Source organism: Bubalus kerabau, chromosome 10 (genome assembly GCF_029407905.1).
Source record: "Bubalus kerabau isolate K-KA32 ecotype Philippines breed swamp buffalo chromosome 10, PCC_UOA_SB_1v2, whole genome shotgun sequence".
Taxonomy (NCBI): Eukaryota; Metazoa; Chordata; class Mammalia; order Artiodactyla; family Bovidae; genus Bubalus; species Bubalus kerabau.
This window is the reverse complement of record NC_073633.1, coordinates 80,838,907-80,863,280: the sequence shown is the minus strand read 5'-3', so window position 1 is coordinate 80,863,280 and position 24,374 is coordinate 80,838,907. Positions and strand designations below refer to the sequence as shown.

Genomic DNA, 24,374 nt, shown 5'->3' with positions numbered 1-24,374 from the left:
ACATGTACTATTATATAATTATATGTACTTATATATTAATTATACATATATTATTATATGCACTATTATAATGTCCTTTGTATTACAATATATACATGGAATTGAAATTGCTAAAAGATGAGAATTCTAAAATAATTTCTACTTTACTTATTAATGACTCAAATATTTTGCTGTCAGCAATAATTATTATAATTCCATTTCTTTTAAAATCTTAGTTTAACATTTTGAACATAAAGCATCTTGAAAGTTTTATAATACTTGCAATTTATTTCACTTTTTGGTTTAAATGTCTACAATGTAACTTATATGCAGAATCACGAGAAATGCTGGGCTGGAAGAAGCACAAGCTGGAATCAAGATTGTCAGGAGAAATATCAATAACCTCAGATATGCAGATGACACCACACTTATGGCAGAAAGTGAAGAAGAACTAAAGAGCCTCTTGATGAAAGTGAAAGAGCAGAGTGAAAATTTGGCTTAAAACTCAATATTCAGAAAACTAAGATCATGGCATCTGGTCCCATCACTTCGTGGCAAATAGATGGGGAAACAGTGGAAACAGTGGCTGACTTTATTTTTCTGGGCTCCAAAATCACTGCAGATGGTGACTGCAGCCATGAAATTAAAAGATGCTTACTCCTTGGAAGAAAACTTATGACCAACCTACAGAGCATATTAAAAAGCAGAGACATTACTTTGCCAACAAAGATCCATTTAGTCAAGGTTATGGTTTTTCCTGTGGTCATGTATGGATGTGAGAGTTGGACTCTGAAGAAGGCTGAGCGTCGAAGAATTGATGCTTTTGAACTGTGGTGTTGGAGAAGACTCTTGAGAGTCCCTTGGACTGCAAGGAGATCCAACCGGTCCATCCTAAAGGAGATCAATCCTGGGTATTCATTGGAAGGACAGATGCTGAGGCTGAAACTCCAATACTTTGGCCACCTCATGCAAAGAGTTGACTTATTGGAAAAGACCCTGATGCTGGGAGGGATTGGGGGCAGGAGGAGAAGGGGACGATGGAGGATGAGATGGCTGGATGGCATCACTGACTCAATGGACGTGAGTTTGAGTGAACTCTGGGAGTTGGTGATGGACAGGGAGGCCTGGTGTGCTACAGTTCATGGGGTTGCAGAGTCTGACATGACTGAGCAACTGAACTGAACTAAAAACTCTTTTGAAAAGACCCTGATGCTGGCAAAGATTGAGGGCAGGAGGAGAAGGGGACAACAAGGAGGGACAAGGAAGAGAAGGATGAGATGGTTGTATGGCATCACTGACTCAATGGACATGAAAGAAAAGAAAGAAAGAAAGTGAAGTCACTCAGTCGTGTCCAACTCTTTGCGACCCCATGGACTGTAGCCTACCAGGCTCCTCCATCCATGGGATTTTCCAGGCAAGAGTTCCGGAGTAGGTTGCCGTTTCCTTCTCCAGGGGATCTTCCTGACCCAGTGATTGAACCCAGGTTTCCCACATTGCGGGCAGATGCTTTACCGTCTGAGCCACCAGGGAAGTTCAAACATGAGTTTGGGTAAACCCTGGGTGTTGGTGATGGACAGGGAGGCCTGGTGTGCTGCAGTCCATGGGGTCGCAAAGAGCTGGACACGACTGAGCAACTGAACTGAACGTATAAAAAACCATACCTCAAAAAGGAACCAAGATTTAAAAGGAAGTGGTACAAAATCAGTATTCTCTTTTTTTCTTACATATATCCTAATTATGGAAAGGTTTTTGTTGAAATTCCACTAGAAATATCTATCTTCCCTAATATCAGTCAGATGTTATATATTTGTATCTGACATATGGATTAAGTATCTATTGTCACTCTTCATTTGGAAAATTTTCAAACAAGTTTGACAGTTCTGTTTCCCAATATCAGCATACTTGAATTTTTGCAGATGACAAATCATTTTCAGCAATAAAGTCAGAGAATGTTAGAAACATTGCCAAACATGTTTTCAAATTGTACTTGTTTTTGATAAGCAGTTACTTTCCCATTCATTGTTAAAAGGTCACTGTTACCTTGAAAGAACAGATAAAGTGTTTCTTTTTTCTGTCCCCCAAAATATCTGCCAACATTGCATTTTACACAGAGTCACTTGTCAGCACAGGAACGGACAGGAAATTTGAAACTTTCCTTTTAGTAAAAGGAAAATGTGAAAACTCATCTGCACTTTGGCCACTCTTTTAAGGATTCTGCCACAAATATCAGTAAACCTTTCTCTGTTGTAATAAATATTTTTATGCTCACTCTACAGATAATTAAAAACTACTGTAAAGACCTTACACTGAATTTTTTGTCTTATTTTTTATTAAAATAGATGACATCCTACAGAAGTTCAGTCTGGTGCCAACTTCCCTGTCATTTAACTTACCAATGAAAAATCCAATGATTTGATTTCACATGTGTCATTAGCACTGTAACCAGGTTCCAGAGAATTAATTTATCCTGGTGAAATCAGTTGCTCCACTAAGAAAATGAGTTTTGCTTTCCCATGTAAAATTGCTTTTATTAGCAAAGTCATTTATTATTGAAAACATAACCTCTCTGGAATATCTTTCTTTTAATGGGTCAAGAGAAATAGTTCTTCCTATATTTCATCCTTAACTCAGAATTTAACAAACACCATAAGCTGAATCAGATGAGAAATACTTGCATCCAAATTAACAGGAGCCCCCCACACTGCATAATTTGTTTTAATACTTGAATCTTCAACTTTGCACAATATTTTCTATACATATACACTTTAGTATATGTTATCTGAATAATCTATTTTAGTTTGTCTCTTTAAAAATTGTTTATTTTAGCTATTTTAACTGTTGCAGGAAAGATATATTTCTCCAGTGGTGTGTGAATTGATTTCTTTTTAGTTACTGCAATTTTTGTCTTGTTTTGTCTTCCACTTTTAGGTACGAAACCTCAGAATTAAGAAAACTTGGAAATCTAAACATTTACCACTTAGTTTAGTGCAATTGTATAAAGTGTTACATGTCACATAATTTTAAATATCATTCAAAAGAGTGTTGAGATTTAACTTCATATTCTGGATGTATCCATTTTAAATACCTTGCAAATAGTGTTTTTATATTGCCATCAGCTAATACCTCAATCCATTATAGCCACTAAGGCAAGATTCATTTGCTAGAAAAGTGGATAGAAATCTGTATTTCAAATTATCTATTTTTGGTTGCACTGGGTTTTCACTGCTGTGTGCAGGCTTTCTCTAGTTGTGGCAGGCAGAGGCTATTCTTCATGGCAGTGCATGGGCCTCTCATTGCAGTGGCTTCTCTTGTTGAGCACAGGCTCTGGGTGCACGGGCTTTAGTAGCTCTGGAGTGTAGGCTCAGTAGTTGAGACTTGTACACTCTGGAGCAGGGGCTCAGTAGTTGTGGTGTACAGGCTTAGCTGCTCCACAGTACATGTAATCTTCCCAGACCAGGGATTAGACACATGTCCCCTGCACTGGAAGTTGGTACAGTTGTACCACCAGGGAAGTCCCAAATAGTCTTCGTTTGAGTTTCTAGTTATTTTGGCTGACTTGTTAGATCTCATTTAAAAAACTGTCATTTTTACCACATGTTTTGGATAAGAAGAGGTTGTCCTGAAAGGAAGAAAAATCTAGTCCTTCCTTTTGGTTATTGTTTTTGCTTTTATTATTGATCTTTTTGTCTTGTCTCCTTTGCATAACTGTTTTAACATCAAATATTTTACTATCTCATGTCAGGTTCTCAAGAAGCAGAGTCTGAAGTAAGGATTCTTGTGCCAGTGAATTTTGGAGAAACTGAGGGATGTCAGATGAAACCTATAAGGCAGTGCAGGAAACAGAACAGCACAGGGGAAGGGGCTCGGCAAAGATGTGGGTTTACCTGAAGTTTATCCTCAATTTGATCAAAAAGCTCCAGTGCATGGATGGCACCATGGAGTTGTGTGTGTCACCTCCAAGAAAGAAGGCAAGACTTTTATATCCCCTTATCATTGAGTCATTGGCTATAGGCCACCTGGAGTTGGGGGTTAGAGGTTGGTGGTAATTTCTAATGTCCCTGATTAGGTAACTCCCATCATTTAAGAACAAGCCTGCCAAGCAGAAGGGTATAGCTATGAGCTGTTAGCAGCCAAGAGTCACAACATATGAAGAATGCAATGACCAATAAGGAGGATCTTGGCAGGGTACCAATATCCATTTTGTGAGGTTAGTTTAGTTTAAACTAGGTGTCACGATTGGTAAATCTTTTACTCTACTACTGTGCCGGGAGCCGGCGAGAGACATTCCACTCGTGACAAAGGTCATGAGGAAGGAGGCTCGGCATACGCAAAGGCGGGATCGAGCCTCGGGAGTGCCCCCGGATATTCTCGAGCATCTACCCCCCAAAAAAACCAGAGTCTGCCTACTTTATTGCTTTGTGCTCTCACCTCTGACTTTACTGGGGGCTGTCCCCCACCACCATCTCGCTCTCTCTGTCAAAGAGTTAACTTACAGCTCCAATTAATAAAGTTCCTGGGCAATTAGGAGTGTTTAAATCCAAACCCCTCAGATGGCTCTCTAACTCGCCTGACAAGTTTACCCAGACACCTACAGCTATGCATACGATTGTTTACAGTCTCCCAGCCTCCAGAGGCACGGGAAGCTTAAGATATTCAAATAGCTTAGAGCCTCTCAGAGAATTAGAAACTGTCAGAATAAAACTAGTAAAAGATTTCATTGATGAGCCAATGTTTGTTGCCAAGTTTCCACATCCCCTGAATTGTATCCTTGAATGTGCATTAATTAATATAGTTGGTATGTAGAAAAAATAAGTAGTGGCCTGGTGTTAGTAACTTTAGACCCTTAAGGTAGTAAATTCTTTCCTTTGTAAACCCATTACACATCCACCCTATAGGAACGTAATCTTATCTTCGGAAGATGGCGGCAAACCTTAAAATAATTACTCTTAGAGAAAATAAGTCTTTGTTGATAAGTCCTTGTCAAGAGTCATAAAATGTTAATAGGCCTCTGGCCAGAAGATGATGTAAATCACCTAAACCATTTGTATACGATAAATCTGCAGGAAAGAAACCCTGGTTTTTGATAAGCATCAAAGACTGCTGATTTTGCATCCCCTATTATCCTCTATGTGTAACTTAGGGTATAAAAGCCCCTGTTGAAAATAAAGCTATGGGCCTTGCTCACCAACGCTTGGTCTCCCCATGTCATTCTTCCCTTTAACTTCCAGCTGAGTGTCCATCTGGAGCGTGGATGTCCTCTGCGACCATTTATTTGCCTGGGCTTCTAAGACCCACTCGAGAAGGTGTCTAAGGTGGGGCACCTTCCGCTATTCGAGAGGGCGCCTGCGGCCTCCGTGGTCAGAGCTAACCTGGTGTCACGGGTTATATTGATTTTCCGCGTAAACCAAGCCACTCAGCTTCTTTTCTCCACTGAATTTTCCTACTGAGCTATCCTCATTCTATTCCTCTTTATTATCTCTAATTAACATTTGAATAGGTCGCCTAGCCGTCTCTCCTTCGAATACCCTGGATCAGCCGGGGCTGGACCCCGGCACTACTGTACAATGTGTCACAATGTCCTGAAAAGGAATAATAAACACAAGAGGGTGACAGTTGTGGAATTCCTGCTTGTGTTGGTGGATACCCACTACCTTATGTGACCATCTGACCTTCAGACTGAGTGATGATGAAAGTGATATTCCACAGATGAGTAAAAATTAACCTATTTTCAGACAAAAATACAAGTTCTAATATTTTTTTTCTGAACCTCAGTAAGTCACCTTGCAAACTCTACCTTGGAGATCACTGTACCAGACTCTAATGCCCAGGCTGATAAAACAAGGACATGAGACCCATGAAATACGTGCTAGAAAAAGCTGGTACTCTGCGTCCTTTCACCGCCCCTTTCAGTGTCTTTTTTCTTACGTGCATGCCCTGTCCTATGTTTGCCTGATGTTTTCATACTGTAGATCTTCAGGCTTGCCAGAAACTCTCATTCTCAGCACAGCCTTTCTTTCTTTTTATTTTAGCACAGCCTTTCTAAATAAAAAGTTTCTATACATAAAACAACAACAACAACAACAACAATGATCCAACAAAGAAATGAGCATGCAATAGTTCACTGAAATGTAAAAACACTTATAGATATTTCATGGAGATCAAGTTTGGCAGTACCAATCAAAATATAAAATGCATATCCTTTGACCCAACAATTGTTTCTAATTTATGCAAAAGATATACTTGTGTATGTGCATAAAGAGGCATGAACAAGGATATATGCATATGTGGATTTGCAAATATGTAAAACAGAGCAACTCTTCTTACTACTCTTTCATTTTGGAAAATATATTTTTCATAAAATATTATTTAATTACCATGTAATGTGTTTAATGATACTGTTACTTAAAATAAGTAAATATTTTAAAATTTTAATTTCAAATATAGTATAGATGTCAATGAATAATGGACATACACATAAACTTTTGGGGGTCCTAGATAATTGTTAAGAGTATAGAGAGGTCCTGAGACCAAAATGTTTGAGAACTGTCTAGAAGGTCTAGAACTGTCTAGAGAATGCGGTCTTCATCCACCTTTTCTCTCTCCTCTCTCCTTCAGCATTATCATATTCCTTCTAGTACACAGAGATTTGTGTTATTCCCTCTACTTGAAGAGATGGAACTCTGTATTCACTACAGTACCCAGCAGTGCTTTGCATGTAACGGAAGTTCAATCGAGTATTTTTCCAGTAAGTATTTGCTGAATTACAAAATGAATGTTAGTCTCCCACATTTCCTCTAAACCTGCTCTCCTTTTCAAATTTATCTTTATTTGACTCTGTTTTTCATTATAGGTAGCCATTGACTTTTCTCTCTTTTTCCTTTCATTACCTTCTCAGATTAAGAGCTTCTCAGCAAGCTCTTCACTTATCTTTTCACTTCAGCAAGCTCCATGCCAAGTGTGGTGACATCTATGGGTGACAGCGTGAAAAGAAATTAGGCCAGGAATTCAGTCTTGCCTCTTGCTGACTAATATACCAAGCTTCCTCGGGTATTGGTAGTGTTATATTATTCTTGCTCAAGAGCCTGCAGAATCTGTTTACCAGCTCAGGTGTAAGCACCTTTGTTTGTGTTTATGCTCACAACTTTATCCCACTTACCAACCTTATCTCCCATGAATTCAGAACATACCCTCTCACTTCAGACAGGCTTCCACATGCTTTCTCCCAATGACAGATTTTTTGTACTGGCTAATCTCACTGCCTAGCTAGATATTACTCATATTTTAACCCCAGTTTAGATTCCATGCTGCTGCTGCTAAGTAGCTTCAGTCGTGTCCGACTCTGTGTGACCCCAGAGACGGCAGCCCACCAGGGATTCTCCAGGCAAGAACACTGGAGTGGGTTGCAATTTCCTTCTCCCATGCATTAAAGTGAAAAGTGAAAGTGAAGTCACTCAGTCGTGTCCGGCTCCTAGCAACCCCATGGACTGCAGCCTACCAGGCTCCTCCATCCATGGGATTTGCCAGGCAAGAGTACTCTCCATCAAATCTGCAAATACCTTCTTTTCTTCCTATATCATCATAGCAAACATGTACCTTGCCAAGTGTCAAGCTCTGGACTAGACACTGGTGACAAAAGTCAAATTAAACACAATCCCTGTATCCAACAGGGAAGACTGACATGATCATAATAAATACTATGTTCTAAGCATGTGTGTGTTGTAAACTGTGTTATCTCATGCAATGCTCAACACAACCCTATTATGTCATTTGCCTTACTTCTTACTTTCTTGTCTAAGAAATGAAGGAAGTGGATGTGTCACCTGTTCTGTCATGTATCCAGCAGTGCTAGAGTCTTCGACTCTCAGCATTGGAGTTTTTAGTTATTATCTTATGATACTTCCTGAGTGAAACAGAATCAGAGTGTTAAGGGCAAAGTGGTTGGGGAGCAAGGAAGAAAAAGCCTTTTTTTCTGGGAGGAACGGTTGGGTAGGAACTATAAGAGAGAGTTACATGGTGTCCTTCCATATGGTCACAAAGAGCCCAAACACACAAACAAGCATCACCAAGGGCATGAAGCTATGAATGAGGCACAGACTTGGGCAAGTTGTTGCTACTTCTCTTAGATTCTCATAGAATAGGTCACTGTCTATACTTTCAGTCACACTTCAAACTCACTGAAGTGAGTTTTTTTTTATGCATCTGTTTCTACCATTAGACAGTACAGTGAGGATGAGGAAGATATCATATTCATCTTTTTATACCCACTTGCTCACAGTAGGCGCTCAATACATGCTCTTAAAGGAGTGAGTGACTGGAGTGCAGGATGTGTAAGGCTGTGGAGAAAGGGGTGGTAAATGAAATCAGAAGGTAGGTGGAGCTTGATTTTAAAAAGCATGCTCTGGAATTTAAGGCTTATTTGTAAGTAAAAGGAAGCATGGAAGCAAAGGAGGTTTTTTGTTAACAGTACATACACTTTCCCAAAGTAATACAAGTCTATAGTTTTAAAAAGACATAGTACTGCCATAAAAAAGAATGAAATAATGCCATTTGCAGTAACGTGCGTGGACCTAGAGATTATCATAGCAAATGAAGTAAGTCAGAGAAAGATAAATACATATTACTTATAGAGTTTAAAAAAATGATACTGATGAACTTATTTACAAAACAGAAATAGACATAGACATTGAAAACAAACTTATGTTTACCAAAGGGAAAAAGAGGGGAGGGATAAACTAGGATTAACAGATATACATGATTATATATAAAACTTATCTATAAACAGAAAGGACCCACTGTATAGCACAGAGAACTATATTCAATATCCTGTAATAACCTATATGGAAAAGAATCTGAAAAAGAATATGTGCTATATATAATATGTATATATTGTATATATATAACTGAATCACTTTATTGTACACCTAGAACATTGCAAATAAACTACAATTAAAAAAAAAAGGATAGTACTAAAACAAGAAACAGTACTAAAACTCTTTTACAACTAAAAGAGTAGTTCCCTGCTCTTCTCCCAGTCCTGTTCACTAGGCAAATATCCTCAATTCTTGTTTACTTGAATTTACAGCCATATTTCTAATCAGTGTTCTTAAATGGCTATTTTTAAAATTTAATTTTAGACACTGACTTCCCAACATGGTGGATAAGGACTCTTTCTGCCATGGTCTACTCCCTCATTATTGTGAATGCATGTTCACCCTGCATCAGCTCAGTTCAGCTGCTCAGTCGTGTCAGACTCTTTGCAACCCCATGAATTGCAGCACGCCAGGCCTCCCTGTCCATCACCAACTCCCAGAGTTCACCCAAACCCATGTCCATTGAGTCAGTGATGCCATCCAACCATCACATCCTCTGTCGTCCCCCTTCTCTTCCTGCCCTCAATCCTTCCCAGCATCAAGGTCTTTTTAAGTGAGTCACCTTTTCACATCAGGTGGCCAAAGTATTGGAGTCTCACAGTACTTGTCATTAGCTGAAATTACACTATATACTTTTAATATAAATTATACTTCTAGTGTCTTCCCACCAGAAAGTAAACTGTGTGAAGACAGGCACCTTATTTTAACACTACAATTCCAGGAGGTAAAATATACTGAGTACATAACAGGTGATCTATAATATTTGTTAAATGAATTAATCAACTCATATTAAGGAGAAACATTTTCTAAATAAAGCACATTTTTTGTAAATTCCTGGCCATAATAGGTGTAGTTCTTATATTGCTTTTGCAGAGTGGTTTCCATTTCTCACTTTTTATTCTCCAGTTTCCTAACTATGCCCAGAGGCCTCTTTGTACAGAAGAAAGGATCATAATGACAAACATTTCATGTTATAGTCATTTACCTCTATCTTACCATCTATCTACTTAAAGATCAGACAAAACTTTGATGTCCTTGCTTTTCCTTATCTCTTTTATCTGTGTGTGTGTGTGTGTGTGTGTGTGTGTGTGTGTGTGTGTGTTTAGGGGGCATGGCTGTGCTTGGTCTTCTTTGCTGCTTGGGCTTTTCTCTAGTTCCAGCAAGTGGGGCTAGTCTCCAGTTATAGTGCATGGGCTTCTCATTGTGGTGGCTTCTCTTGTTGCACAGCGTGGGCTCTAGGGCACTCAGGTTTTGGTAGTTGAGGCACAGGGCTCAGTAGTTGCGGCTCCCAGGCTCTAGAGCACAGACTCATTAGTTGTGCTCTAGACTTACTTGCTCCCAGGTATGTGGGATCTTTCTGGATCAGGGGTTGAACCTGTATCTCCTACATTGGCAGGCAGATTCTTCACCACTGAGGCACCAGGGAAGCCCACTCTTCCTTATCTTAGCTGATCAAATAGGCAGTCAAGGCATTTATAAAGAGGGAGATTTGTTTTCTCCTGCACAGAGCACTCTCTCAGAGGTGGGGGACAAAAAACATAATTTAGGTCACTTAGTCTTGGTATTTATAACTCTGAAAGAAACCATTTGCTTCCTTTCACTGTTCATGCTGCTCTGCTGCTGCTGCTGCTGCTAAGTCGCTTCAGTCGTGTCCGACTCTGTGTGACCCCATAGACAGCAGCCCATCAGGCTCCACCGTCCCTGGGATTCTCCAGGCAAGAACACTGGAGCGGGTTGCCATTTCCTTCTCCAATGCATGAAAGTGAAAAGTCAAAGTGAAGTCGCTTAGTCGTTCCCGACTCTTAGCAACCCCATGGACTGGAGCCTACCAGGCTCCTCCATCCATGGGATTTTCCAGGCAAGAGTACTGGAGTGGGGTGCCATTGCCTTCTCCGCATGCTGCTCTAAGTATAGTCAAATACATGTTTTGAAATATGTATTTTCTTAGTATGGAAGATTTATAGGAAAAATTAATACTTGCTACAAGTTTAAGTTGGAAATAATTACCAAAGTCATCAGTTTTGTAGTACAACCAACAACTACCATGCTACTGTTCAGCTGCTAAGTTGTGTCCAACTCTTTGCAACCCCATGGACTGCAGCATGCCAGGCTCCTCTGTTCTCCACTATCTATTGGAGTTTGCTCAAATTCATGAACTCTGAGTTGGTGATGCTATCTAACCATCTCATCCTCTGCCGCCCCCTTCTCCTTTGCCTTCAATCTTTCTCAACATCAGGGTCTTTTCCAATGAATGAGCTCTTTGAATCAGGTGGCTGACATATTGGAGCGTCAACATAAGTTCTTCCAATGAATCTTCAGGATTGATTTCCTTTAGCATTGACTGCTTTGATCTCCTTGCTGTCCAAAGGACTGTTAAAGAGTCTTCTCCAGCATCACAGTTTGAAGGCATCACTTCTTTGGTTAGCTTTCTCTATGGTCCAACTCTCACATCTGCATGACTACTGGAAAAACCATAGCTTTAACTATATGCAAAAGGAAAGACATACCCATTTGAATGCAGAGTTCCAAAAAATAGTAAGGAGAGATAAGAAAACCTTCCTCAGTGATCAGTGCAAAGAAATAGAGGAAAATAATAAAATGGGAAAGATTAGAGATCTCTTCAAGAAAATTAGAGATACCAAGGGAACAATTCATGCAAAGATGGGCTCAATAAGGGACAGAAATGGTATGGACCTAACAGAAGCAGAAGATATCAAGAAGAGGTGGCAAGAATACACAGAAGAACTGTACAAAAAAGATCTTCACAACCCAGATAATCATGATGGTGTGATCACTCACCTAGAGCCAGACATCCTGGAATGTGAAGTCAAGTAGGCCTTAGGAAGCATCACTATGAACAAATCTAGTGGAGGTGATGGAATTCCAGTTGAGCTATTTCAAATCCTGAAAGATGATGCTGTGAAAGTGCTGCACTCAATATGCCAGCAAATTTGGAAAACTCAGCAGTGGCCACAGGACTGGAAAAGGTCAGTTTTCATTCCAATCCCAAAGAAAGGCAATGCCAAAGAATGCTCAAACTACCACACAATTGCACTCATCACACGTTAGTAAAGTAATGCTCAAAATTCTCCAAGTCAGGCTTCAGCAATACATGAACCATGAAATTCCACATGTTCAAGCTGGTTTTAGAAAAGGCAGAGGAACCAGAGATCAAATTGCCAACATCCGCTGGATCATCGAAAAAGCAAGAGAATTCCAGAAAAACATCTGCTGCTGCTGCTAATTCACTTCTGTTGTGTCTGACTCTGTGTGACCCTATAGACGGCAGCCCACCAGGCTCCCCCATCCCTGGGATTCTCCAGGCAAGAACACTGGAGTGGGTTGCCATTTCCTTCTCTAATGCATGAAAGTGAGAAGTGAAAGGGAAGTTGCTCAGTCGTGTCCGACTCTTCGCGACCCCATGGACTGCAGCCCACCAGGCTCCTCCATCCATGGGATTTTCTAGGCAAGAGTACTGGAGTGGGGTGCCATCGCCATCTCCGAGAAAAACATCTATATCTGCTTTATTGACTATGCCAAAGCCTTTGACTGTGTGGATCACAATCAACTGTGGAAAATTCTGAAAGAGATGAGAATTCCAGACCACCTGACCTGCCTCTTGAGAAATCTGTAAGCAAGTCAGGAAGCAAGTTTGAACTGGACATGGAACAACAGACTGGTTCCAAATCAGGAAAGCAGTACATCAAGGCTGTATATTGTCACCCTGCTTATTTAACTTATATGCAGGGTACATCATGAGAAACACTAGGCTGGAGGAAGCACAAGCTGGAATCAAGACTGCTGGGAGAAATATCAGTAACCTCAGATATGCAGATCAGAGATCAGATCAGATCAGTCACTCAGTCGTGTCTGACTCTTTGCGACCCCATGACTCGCAGCACGTCAGGCCTCCCTGTCCATCACCAACTCCTGGAGTTCACCAAGACTCACATCCATCGAGTCAGTGATGCCATCCAGCCATCTCATCCTCTGTCGTCCCCTTCTCCTCTTGCCCCCAATCCCTCCTAGCATCAGATATGCAGATGACGCCACCCTAATGGCAGAAAGTGAAGAGGAACTACAGAGCCACTTGATGAAAGTGAAAGAGGAGATTGAAAACGTTGGCTTAAAGCTCAACATTCAGAAAACGAAGATCATGGCATCTGGTCTCATCACTTCATGGGAAATAGATGGGGAAACAATGGAAACAGTGGCTGACTTTATTTTTTGGGGCTCTAAAATCACTGCAGATGGTGACTGCAGCCATGAAATTAAAAGACGCTTACTCCTTGGAAGAAAACTTATGACCAACCTAGAGAGCATATTAATAAGCAGAGACATTACTTTGCCAACAAACGTCCCTCTAGTCAAGGCTATGGTTTTTCCAGTAGTCATGTATGGATGTGAGAGTTGGACTATAAAGAAAGCTGAGTGCCGAAGAATTGATGCTTTTGAACTGTGGTGTTGGAGAAGACTCTTGAGAGTCCCTTGGACTGCAAGGATATCCAACCAGTCCATCCTAAAGGAGATCAGTCCTGGGTGTTCATTGGAAGGACTGATGTTGAAGCTGAAACTCCAATACTTTGGCCTCCTGATGCGAAGAACTGACTCATTTGAAAAGACCATGATGCTGGGAAAGATTGAGCGCAGAAGAAAGGGATGACAGAGGATGAGATGGTTGGATGGTATCACTGACTCAATGGACATGAGTTTGAGTAAACTCCAGGAGTTGGTGATGGACAGGGAGGCCTGGCATGCTACAGTCCATGGGGTCGCAAAGAGTCAGACACAACTGAGTGACTGAACTGAACTGAACTGACTATATGGACCTTTGTTGGCAAAGTGATGTCTCTTTTTTAATACAGAGGTTTGTCATAGCTGTCTAGGTTTGCCATACATAGCTTTCCCTCCAAGGAGCAACCATCTTCTAATTTCATGGTTGCAATCACCATCTGCAGTGATTTTGGAGCCCAAGTAAATAAAGTCTGTCACTGTTTCCACTTTTCCCCTTTCTAGTTGCCATGAAGTGATGGGACCAGATGCCATGGTCTTTTGTTTTTTTAATGTTGAATTTTAAGCCAGCTTTTTCACTCTCCTCTTTCACTCTCATCAAGAGGCTCATTAGTTCCCCTTCAGCTTCTGCCATTAGAGTGGTATTGTCTGCATATCTGAGGTTGTTGATATTTCTCCCAGTAATCTTGATTCCAACAGCCTGATATTTTGCAAAATGTACTCTGCATATAAGTTAAATAAGCAGAGTGACAATATACAGCCTTGTCGTATTCCTTTCCCAATCTTGAACTAGTCAGTTGTTCCATGTCTGGTTCTAACTGTTGCTTCTTGACTCATATACAGGTTTCTCAGGAGACAGGTAAGGTAGTTTGGTACTCCCATCTCTTTTAAGAATTTTCCAGTTTCCCAAAGAAAGGCAATGCCAAAGAATGTTCCAAGTACCGTGCAACTGTGTCATTTCACATGCTAGGAAGGTTATGCTTAAAATCCTTTACGCTAGGCTTTCACTGTATGTGAACCAAGAACTTCCAGATGTACAAGCTGGGTTTAGAAAAGGCAGAGAAGCCAGAAATCAAATTGCTAACATTCGTTGGGTCATGTAGAAAGCAAAGGACTCCAGGAAAGCATCTACTTCTGCTTCAATGACTACACTAAAACCTTTGACTGTGTGGATCACAATTACCCTGAATGGATTTTCAATTTGGGAATTTAAGGGTGAGAAAATAGTAATTAATTAGATTAATATATTCATGACTGAGACTTTATTTAATGTTCCTCTTTTAACCTTTCACTTCATTAGCCTGAGAGCAATCATCTGTAATCATTTATAATCATCTGATTACAAACTGATGACTCTCAAGTCAAGCTTCTGACTCTCACTGTGACTCTGTATTTTATCACCATCATCACAATATATTTGCTTAAAGGAAAGAAAACTTGATTTTGCTTCAATGTGATATTATTGCTCAGATATTAAGATGCTGGCAATCATGATGAAATCCATCTTTACAATTCTTGGCACAACTTAGGATTTTGTGTCATCTGGTATGGAAATTTATTTATTGTAATACAATGCTTAGAAAACTAAATCCAACTTCCTACTAAATATTTTTCTAGGATAGTGATGAGAGAATCAAACTATATGTAAATCCAAAAATGGGTAGACAATGAGTGGAGTTACCAGTGGTATTTGAGTCTGAGAACCAAAAGTTCCAGAAATCTTTCAAAAGAAAACAGATGGTGTTCATATTTCTTTTACAGCTCAGATGAAAAATTTTGTATTATACCATCATATAAACCAATTGGAAATCACATGAAAAAAGAAAAATCCTAATGAGTCTGTATTTCACATAACTTCATATCAATTGTCTCTTTATTACTGCACTCGACTCTGCCTGTAATTTTGATCTACTTCATCATTTAAACTTTGATTCCACTTCTTGGCTGTTGTATAATCCTAGTGTTATCATTAAATTTTTTTTTCAAGGATAATTTTTAACAACTAAAGGGCTCAGCAAACATCTTTTTTTATCAGCCTTCCTAGAATCACTCAGAGCAAGTGGTATAAATGGACCAAGTGCTGGAATTTGAACCAGTAGCTCCTGAACGCCTATACTGTGGCAAGACTGTGGGGAGTACTTTATTTACATTGTGTTTATTTTCATAATCTCATTGAAAGGAATATATTGTCACCTAATGAATTTGAAGTTTAGAGAGATTAAATAACTTCTTCAAAATCATACAGTTTTGAGTAATAGTCCTTATTAAAATATTTGCTTATTTTAGTTACATTTGGTGGGGGAGTCATCATTTAGAGATACAAAGAGTCCTATTTACAAATGAAATGACTTGCTTATAAATAATCTAATAGGAGATGTGATAGGAAAGTGGGTGAGAGCATATAAGTTTAGCCATCAGTTAAGTTGGGTGATAGGGTCATATACATAATGGTTCATGATACCATTTTTTTCTACTTTTGTATAAGATGGAACTTTCCCATACTGAAGTTTTTAAAACTAGCCTGGAATGTAGAATTACAATAAAAAAGAAAGTGTAAAGGTGTAGCTGGACCACAAAGAAGGCTGAGGGCTGAAGAATTGATGCTTTTAAATTGTGGTGCTGGAGGAGACTCTTGAGATTCCCTTGGACTACAAGGAAATCAAACCACTCAATTCTAAAAGAAATCAACCTTGAATATTCATTGGAAGAACTGATGCTGAAGCTGAAGCTCCAATACTTTGCCCAACTAATGTGAAGAGCCAGCTCACCGGAAAAGACCCTGATGCTGGGAAAGATGGGAGGACAGGAGGAGATGGGGGTGACAGAAGATGAGATGGTTGGATGACATGACTGACTCAATGGACATGACTTTGAGCAAACTCTGGGAGACAGTGAAGGGTACTGCAGTCCCTGGGGTCACAAAGAGTTGACAGACACTACTTAGCAACTGAACAACAACAAATCTGTAGTAGTGTTCACCTTAGCAATTCAAGAACTCTTTCAGCTGTATCCTTTTAGAGCTGATCTGGAGGAAGAGCCCTGGATCAACTTTAACGTGCATGGGTAAATGGGTACTTCCATAACTTATTTAATAAAGAAGTGATGAGAATTCCCTGGCAGCCCAGTGGTTAGTACTTGGCACTTTCACTGCTGGCCCAGGTTCAATCTCTGGTTGAGAAACTAAGATCCTACAAGCCTGGCAACACAGTCAAAAAAGAAAAAAAATTTTTTTTCAAAGTAATTATTAAGATCCTAAGCTGCTCCTGTTGATCCTAACCACACCTCTATAATAAACTATGGTCCTGATTCTTAGTTAAATAGAAGACCCAAGGACCGTTTGTCAAATACTCTAGTCTTTCTTTCTTTTCCTCTTGACTCCATTTAGTGTGCTATTTTACTATTTGTTCATTCTTTTTAACTTCAAAGTAGCAGGAAGAGAACAAACAGCTTGAACCATTCAATTCACCACCTTTGAGCAGCTCTGTGGAGAGGTTTTCTGGAGGTAGGTGGTGTTTTGGGTCAATATAATTATCAGTTGCAGTACCAGCTCTGCCTCTTCTTCAACTCTCAGCTGTCTAAAGGGGTTATAGGAAAGTCCATCTTAAAACTGAAGGAATGCAAATACTGCCACTATCTTGAAAAATCGGCATGGTGACTGGAGTAAACCAACTGGCACCTGTTACAGGATGTTCTAGCCACCACTCCACCCTGTGGCTTCAATGGCAATGTTGTTGACATTTTCAAAAGCTCCAGAGCAGGTAACTTGCCAGGAAGTCCTTCTCATACAGAGGCAGACATGCCTACAGGTGGGCATTTATACTGAGAAACCTCTGTGATTCAAGAGTTGGGCAACATATTCCTGATGCTAGGGAATCAAGCCAAAGGCTTCAAATGTAGGCTGTCAGGCCAACATCTCAAGGAATAGCCAAAGAGGCAGAAAGTTAGAGAAACAGGCTGGAATGGAGTTTGAAGGTAGAGCCATTCCTTTTGACGCATTTTACCAGAGAGTGGAAATGGAATTGGTTTGTACATCCTGTGTGCTTATACTAACCCTCTTCCCAAAATACAAGACACAATGTCAAACATAGTTTCCGGGAATGAGCTGCAAGCCTGAACCCCAACTCTCAAAGATCTGAAGTTCTTTATCTGTGTGCTGCCATGAAGGTATTTTGTAGATGTAATTACTGTTCATTATCAGTAGACTTTAAATAAAGGTTATCCTAGATAATCTGGCCAGGCCCAATTCAATTAGCTGAAGGGCTTTCAGAGCAGAACCAAGGTTACTAGGAAGAAATTCTGCCTGTGGATTGCAACTTCAGCGCATGCCTGAGAGTTCCAGACTCCTTCTCCTGACACACTGCTCTACAGATTTCAAACTCGTCTTCTAGCCAGCCCCACAATTGTCTAAGTCAATTCCTTGCAAAAAAAAAAAAAAAAAAATCCTTAATTTATATCTCTGACTGGTTCTGTTTCTCTCATTGAGCCTTGGTACAGTGATTGAGCCTGAATATTTCCAAATAGTATTATGTGTAATTCAGACTTCACATTTTAACAATAGCAAATAAAAATATTTTTGTGTATATATAGCAGTGATAGATTTTATTTTCTTGGGTTCCAAAGTCACTGCTGATGGTGACTGCAGCCATGAAATTAAAAGATGCTTGCTCCTTGGAAGGAAAGCTATAACAAACCTAGAAAGTGTGTTAAAAAGCAGAGACACCATTTTGCCAACAGAAGTCCATACAGTCAAAGCTATGGTTTTTCCAGTAGTCAGCACAGATGTGAGAGTTGGACCATAAAGAAGGCTGAGCCCGAGAATTGATGTTTTCAAACTGTGGTGCTGGAGAATACTCTTGACAGTCACTTAGACTACAAGGAGATCAAACCAGTCATTCCTAAAGGAAATCAACCTTGAATATTCATTTGAAGGACTGAAGCTGAAGCTGAAGCTCCTATACTTTGACCACCTGATACAAAGAGCCAACTCATTGGAAAAGATCCTGATGCGGGGAAAGAGTGAAGGCAAAAGAAGAAGGGGGCAGCAGAGCATGAGATGGTTAGATAGCATCACCAACTCAACGGACATGAATCTGAACAAACTCCAGGAGACAGTGGAGGACAGAGGAGCCTGGCATGCCACAATCCATGGAGCCACAGAGTTGGACATGACTTAGTGACTAAATAACAACAGGAGTGAGAGTATGTGTGGAGTGTATGTATATGTGTGCTCTTTTGACTAGGCTTGACCTTCAGCCCCATGTCCTTCCTTGCAGTGTTCAAGAATCCTATAGCAAGAATCTTGCTAAGGCAGTTAAACCAGAATCACCCTCTCTCAATATCTGATTGAGTGCCTCATCCTTCATTATCCCCTGGGTGATGTCCAATTATACCTACCAACTTTTAGTAAGAACTGTTGAGTCATGTAGCAATAATCCCCCTTAACCCTGATATTTCCTCATAGTAAACTTCCACCCACTGCCCCCCTATCCCTTGGCTATAAATTCCTGCTTTCCCTGTTGGACTCAGAATTGACTCTAATCTCTCTCCCTTTTTACAGAACCCTACCACAGTACCTACCTGGAAGAAAGTCTGCCTTACCTTTTTAAAAAGTGTCATGAATAACTTTTTTCTTTAACACTTCAGACTTTTTTGATCATATATTTCTCAATAATTTTTTTTTACCACTCATACATATGTAAACATATTTATATATATGTGGTTAGGTTTCAAAGTTTATCCTGCTATATCATGTTCACAATTTTTAAAAATACCTATATATATATATATATATATATATATATATATACACACACACACACACACACACATATATATATAAAGAAAAGTGTTATAAGATTCCCATTGTCCCTACCTACTATCCAATGAAACCACAGCCAAGGGAACGGGCTTGGCCGAATCAGCAGGGAGAGAAACCCTGTTGAGACTGATTCTAGTCTAGCACGGTGAAGAGAAATGAGAAGTGTAGGATAAATGGGAGGCCCCCGGCACCCCACCACCCCTGTGTCTGCGAGGGAGCGGGGTGGGGTGCACCGGCCTTGCAGGCCACCAGTGAAATATTCTGATCATTTTTTCACTGACCGAGTGAGGCGCAGGGGCGGGGGGGGGGGGGGGTGTGTGTGGCAGTGGCAAGCACTAAAGGGCTCATTTCTGGCGCCAAGTGCCCCGCCAGGGCCAGTGCCAGGTGGGGAGTTTGACTGAGGCCGTACACCTGCAAATGGTATCCTAAGGCGAGCTCAGGGGAGAACAGAAACCTCCCATGGAGCAGAAGAGCAAAAACTCGCTTGATCTTGATTTTCAGTACGAATACAGACCATGAAAGCAGGTCCTCACGATCCTTCTGACCTTTGGGGTTTTAAGCAGGAGGTGTCAGAAAAGTTACCACAGGGATAATTGGCTTGTGGTGGCCAAGTGTTCATATAGTGATGTTTTTGATCCTTTGATGTCGGCTCTTTCTATCATTTTGAAGCAGAATTCACCAAGCATTGGGATGTTCACCCACTAATTGGGAACGTGAGCTGGGACTAGACTGTGGTGAGACAGATTAGTTTTACCCTACTGATGATGTGTTGTTGCCACGGTAATCCTGCTCGGTAGGAGAGGAATTGCGGGTTCAGACATTCGGTGTATGTGCTTGGCTGAGGAGTCAATGGGTCAAAGCTACCATCTGTGGGATTATGACTGAATGCCTCCAAGTCAGAATCCCATCCAGGCAGAATGATATGGCAGCGCTGGGAATCCTTGGTTGGCCTCAGACAGCCAGTCTCCTGCCATCCCTGCCAGCGGCCTGCCGCCCACGTCCCTCTATGCACAGCATGGCATGCCCTGCTGTGTGCTGGGACCAGGTCATGCATTAGGACTGCATCTGGTGCAGAAAGCCTTTCGTCCTAAGACACGGGGCACAGCCAGAAAGATGGCTGCCCCCTCGCCTGTCACCACCGCAGGTTCGTGGGGAACCTGGTGCTTAACCATTGGTAGATGACCTGCTTCTGAGTTGGGGTTTCAGAGCAGGCAGCAGAGCAGTTCCCTTGCTATGATCTATTGAAAGTCAGTCCTGGACACAAGGGTTTGAAAAAAGGAAAAAAGCAAAAAACATTTTTTTAAAGTGTTGATATTAAAAAGTAAACACAGGAACTTTCCCTGGTGGTCCAGTGGCTGGGACTCCACACTCCTGGTGCAGGGGGCCCAGTTTGACCTGGTCAGGGCAACAGATCCCCTGCGCTGCAACTAAAAGGTCCCTCCTGTCATGACTAAGACCCAGGGCAACCAAATAAATAAGCAAGTAAATAGTTTCAAAAAGTAAACACAACCAGGGATTGTAATATTCGTTTCCTGTATCTCAAAAGTCATCTTGCATTTCTCTCACTTTGAGGTCATTTCTTAAAACTATTTCCCAACAGATGGTGTACAAAGATGATTCCTGGGTTAAAGGGCAGTAGGGGTGACTGCTGCAATTTCTGTTTTTAAATTCTCAGTTAAAAAAAAAACCCAAAACTATTCAAGATTTAAATGGAATACTTTGAGTGCTTCCGAAATACTCCAAAAGAGTGAACTTAGGACAGTTAATACAGATCAGCCAAATGTGCCCAGAATTCAGTTATTCAGTTGATTTGTCACTCTGCTGAACCATGCTAATCATAGTAGCAGTCTTGATATCTGCAATTTTTATTCTTAGTAGTACAAATTTAATTAATATCCCAAATGGATCACTGATTTAAAATAGGGGGCAAAAGAAAAATATTTTCAGAATGTTAGTTAATGGAAGGCATTAAAACTAACAAATTTACATTTTTGTCTGATGGTGATTTTCATACCAATATATTTCACTGAGTACATCATATCAAATATTTAAAGGAGAAATATAGTGGTGGTTACACTGCTTGGCTCTTTATGTAGAATTATAGGGAAAAAAAACACTTATGTTTCTCATGTTTCATTTACAAAGAAAACCTGAGACCTTCTGTCATCATTTACAAGACACAAAAAATTGTAAAACCAATTATTCCAAACATTAGTCATAAAAGCAGTTTCTGCTTGGCTTAAATCCTCTAAATTGTCCTTAATTTTTTGTCCAGCAACAAGCTCTGTTTTTTCTTACACACATGAATGTTTGTATTACATATTAAATAGAAAAAAAAAATGTTGTAAAGGGCCACTCAGAAAAACTTTTGGTATTTATAGATTTTCACTTTTGTTAAACACAAAGCAATGAAATATTACTAAATGTGTTCACAGACGCGAAAGAAGTTCATGAGTCAATAAAAACAAGGAAGTGAAGTCACTCAGTCGTATTTGACTCTTTGTGACCCCATGGACTGTAGCCTACCACGCTCCTCCATCCATGGGATTTTCCAGGCAAGAGTACTGGAGTGGACTGCCATTTCCTTTGCCAGAGGATCTTCCCGACCCAGGAATCGAACCCGGGTCTCCCACTTGTAGGCAGATGCTCTACCATCTGAGCCACCAGGGAAGTCCTAAAACCAAGGAAACTGCCTTAAACCAGCATGTTTCCAATAAGACTGACAACTGACTTCATAATACAATGTTGAATAATATACAGTGTGTGTGTGCCTCCTAAAATTGGTCATGTTTGACATTTTAACTACAGCATTATTTTCCTATCAGCACAGTAGCGAGTTCTGCTTTTTATCATATCAATACTTGATTTACGTAAATAGACGAAACAGTATATGTAACTGTCAAGTTTAAAGCACTTTTCAAATATTGTCGAGTGAACACGAACATGAAAATCAAATACCATTTTGCTGTAAAAGCAAAAAAACCAAGACTTTTACTATATACTTTGTATGTTAATCACGAACATCTAGCAGAGGGCTTCGCTGGTGGCTCAGTGGTAAAGAATCAGCCTGCAATGCAGGAGACTCGGGTTCGATCCCTGGAGGAGGCCATGGTAACCCACTCCAGTATTCTTGCCTGGAGAATCCCATGGACAGAGGAGCCTGGCGGGTTATATAGTCCATAGCGTCGCAGAGTCAGACACGACTGTAGCAACTAAGCAGCATCGGCAGAAATGGTTTAAATACTAGTATTTACCTTTACATACATGAAGACCTTCTAGTTTTCCTAAGTGTCCTTTGGCTTTAATACTGCTGATAAGCGAAAGGATAAGAAAGCACAACGGAAGACAAGAAAACCACAGTAACTATCAGCGGTTGTTAACATGGGAGAAGCAGCAACAACAATCACATTCAAAGCTATGGGACATATGCGTCCAGGACCACAAATCCCAGGATTGCCTGGGGTGGACGCGGAGCTACGTTCAAATTGATAACTTTTTCAGCCAATGACACAGCCAAGTCAAAGACCGCGAAAAGGCCAGACTCCTCTGCGTTCCAAAACTGAAATCATTATTTTAAAGTTCTGATTGTATACGGGTGTTTCAGGGCCCGATTCGAAGTACTCAGTATTTCTCACCCTCAGAAACTTACTGGTCAACGTACCGTCTACCCGAGTCTGGCTCGGTGGTAGGTCTAGCGTCTAAACGCTGAAAGGAACTCACGTCACCTTCTGTCAACGGAAATACCCAGTCGCCCAAGAAAGAGGCGGAACTCACTTTCTTCTTGCCCTTTCTCGGACAAGGCGCCAGGAAACATACGCCTTCGTTACAACCAATGAGTCACTAAAACTTCCGTTAACGTAACGTACTTCCGTAACCTAAAGGGCGATGTTGCCCGTCCCTATACGGAAGCTGGGTCTACGTCTGCGCAGATGCCTAGCGTTCTTCCAATCCGGAAAGAGGCCAACTCCCGGCGTTTCTCCTCACCTCCTCACCCCACCTCTTTCCCCTCCCCTGGGCAATGGCCCGCCTTTCTGCTGTTGACCAATCCTCTGCGGGCTCCTTTGCCCGTTTATCCAATCAGAGAGCTGGAGGGTGGAGTTCCGGTCGTCCGCTCGGCTCCGAGTCTGTGCTCGAGTCCGTTCCCGCACCAGTCGTGGGCTTCCTGGTCAGGTATATTTTCCAGGCCTGGGGTGGTTAAGGTTCTTGGGATGGGCAGCTATCTTGACGGTCGGCGACAGTGCCAGTTGACTCTAGAAAACCGAAGTCGCTGAGCCTGTAGCACTAGGAGCAGAAGGAAATTAGGGGAGGCGGTGAGAGGTAGCCACGTGTTGGGACTTCTGGTGCAGTGATCCGAGTCATACCCATGCGGGGTCATACCCATGCTGTCACTGCTCCGCCGATCTTCTGAGGGTTAGGTTGGTGTCGCCGAAGCCGTCCTGTTTGGGTAAAAACTAAGCGCCTGTTTGTCAAGTGTTCGAGGAGGGGTAGCTGGGACCTATTATTCCCCTACCCTCACTCCCTCCCCTCGCATTCTTTCCTACCCCCCTCCTGGGTTGGTTAATTTTCGGGATCAGAAAAGCAGATTCTCCTCTGGGAAGAGAGGTCCTGGAGTATGTAGTACGAACTGTGAGACTAGCTGCTCTGATAAGCGCTTTACGTGTATTATGTCATTTAATCCACACAGCAACACCTAGAAGGGTAGATACTCATTTTCATACGGAGAAACATATTACTCGTCTATATGTTCTCTTCAGCTTCTTTCCGACCACTTGCGTATGACATTCGGTTTCTATGCACGTAAAATTAAAATACGGTATTGCTTGTAAAATGTTGGTCTTGTTTTCTTTTCTAACTTGAAGTTATTTTAGAAGTTAATACAACATACCTAGACATTGCTGTTGTCGAGGTAAAATAATCTAGTAGAAAGACATCGGAGTAGGAGCCATTTACTAACCTTTAACTGGGCAAGTCACCCTCTCAGCTGCTGCTTTTTCCACTGCAGAATTGAATTCAGTACCAGACTTGCCTGCTTCCTAGAGTTGTGAGGATCAAATGAGATAATGAATATAAATTATTGATGTTAACTATATAGGACTCTTTCTGCTTTTCAGTTTCTTTCCTGTAGAAGCTAGACTACCTTTAATATGCAATATATAATATACTTAAAATATTACACACACACACACATACAGTGG

General features: G+C 40.9%; 1 protein-coding gene across 7 annotated transcripts in view; it reads left to right on the top strand.

Annotated features, from left to right (window-relative positions):
* Positions 1-23,217: 23,217 nt before the first annotated feature.
* The window catches only part of WDR89 (WD repeat domain 89), a 47,012-nt gene continuing 45,855 nt past the window's right edge, over positions 23,218-24,374 (top strand). For 3 of the 7 annotated variants that reach the window (XM_055538298.1, XM_055538292.1, XM_055538295.1), the window contains exon 1: positions 23,218-23,349. The gene's annotated coding sequence lies outside the window, so the exon portion shown is untranslated. The remainder of the gene's footprint in view (positions 23,350-24,374) is intronic. The other 4 variants (XM_055538299.1, XM_055538296.1, XM_055538293.1 and 1 more) reach the window with 2 other exon arrangements.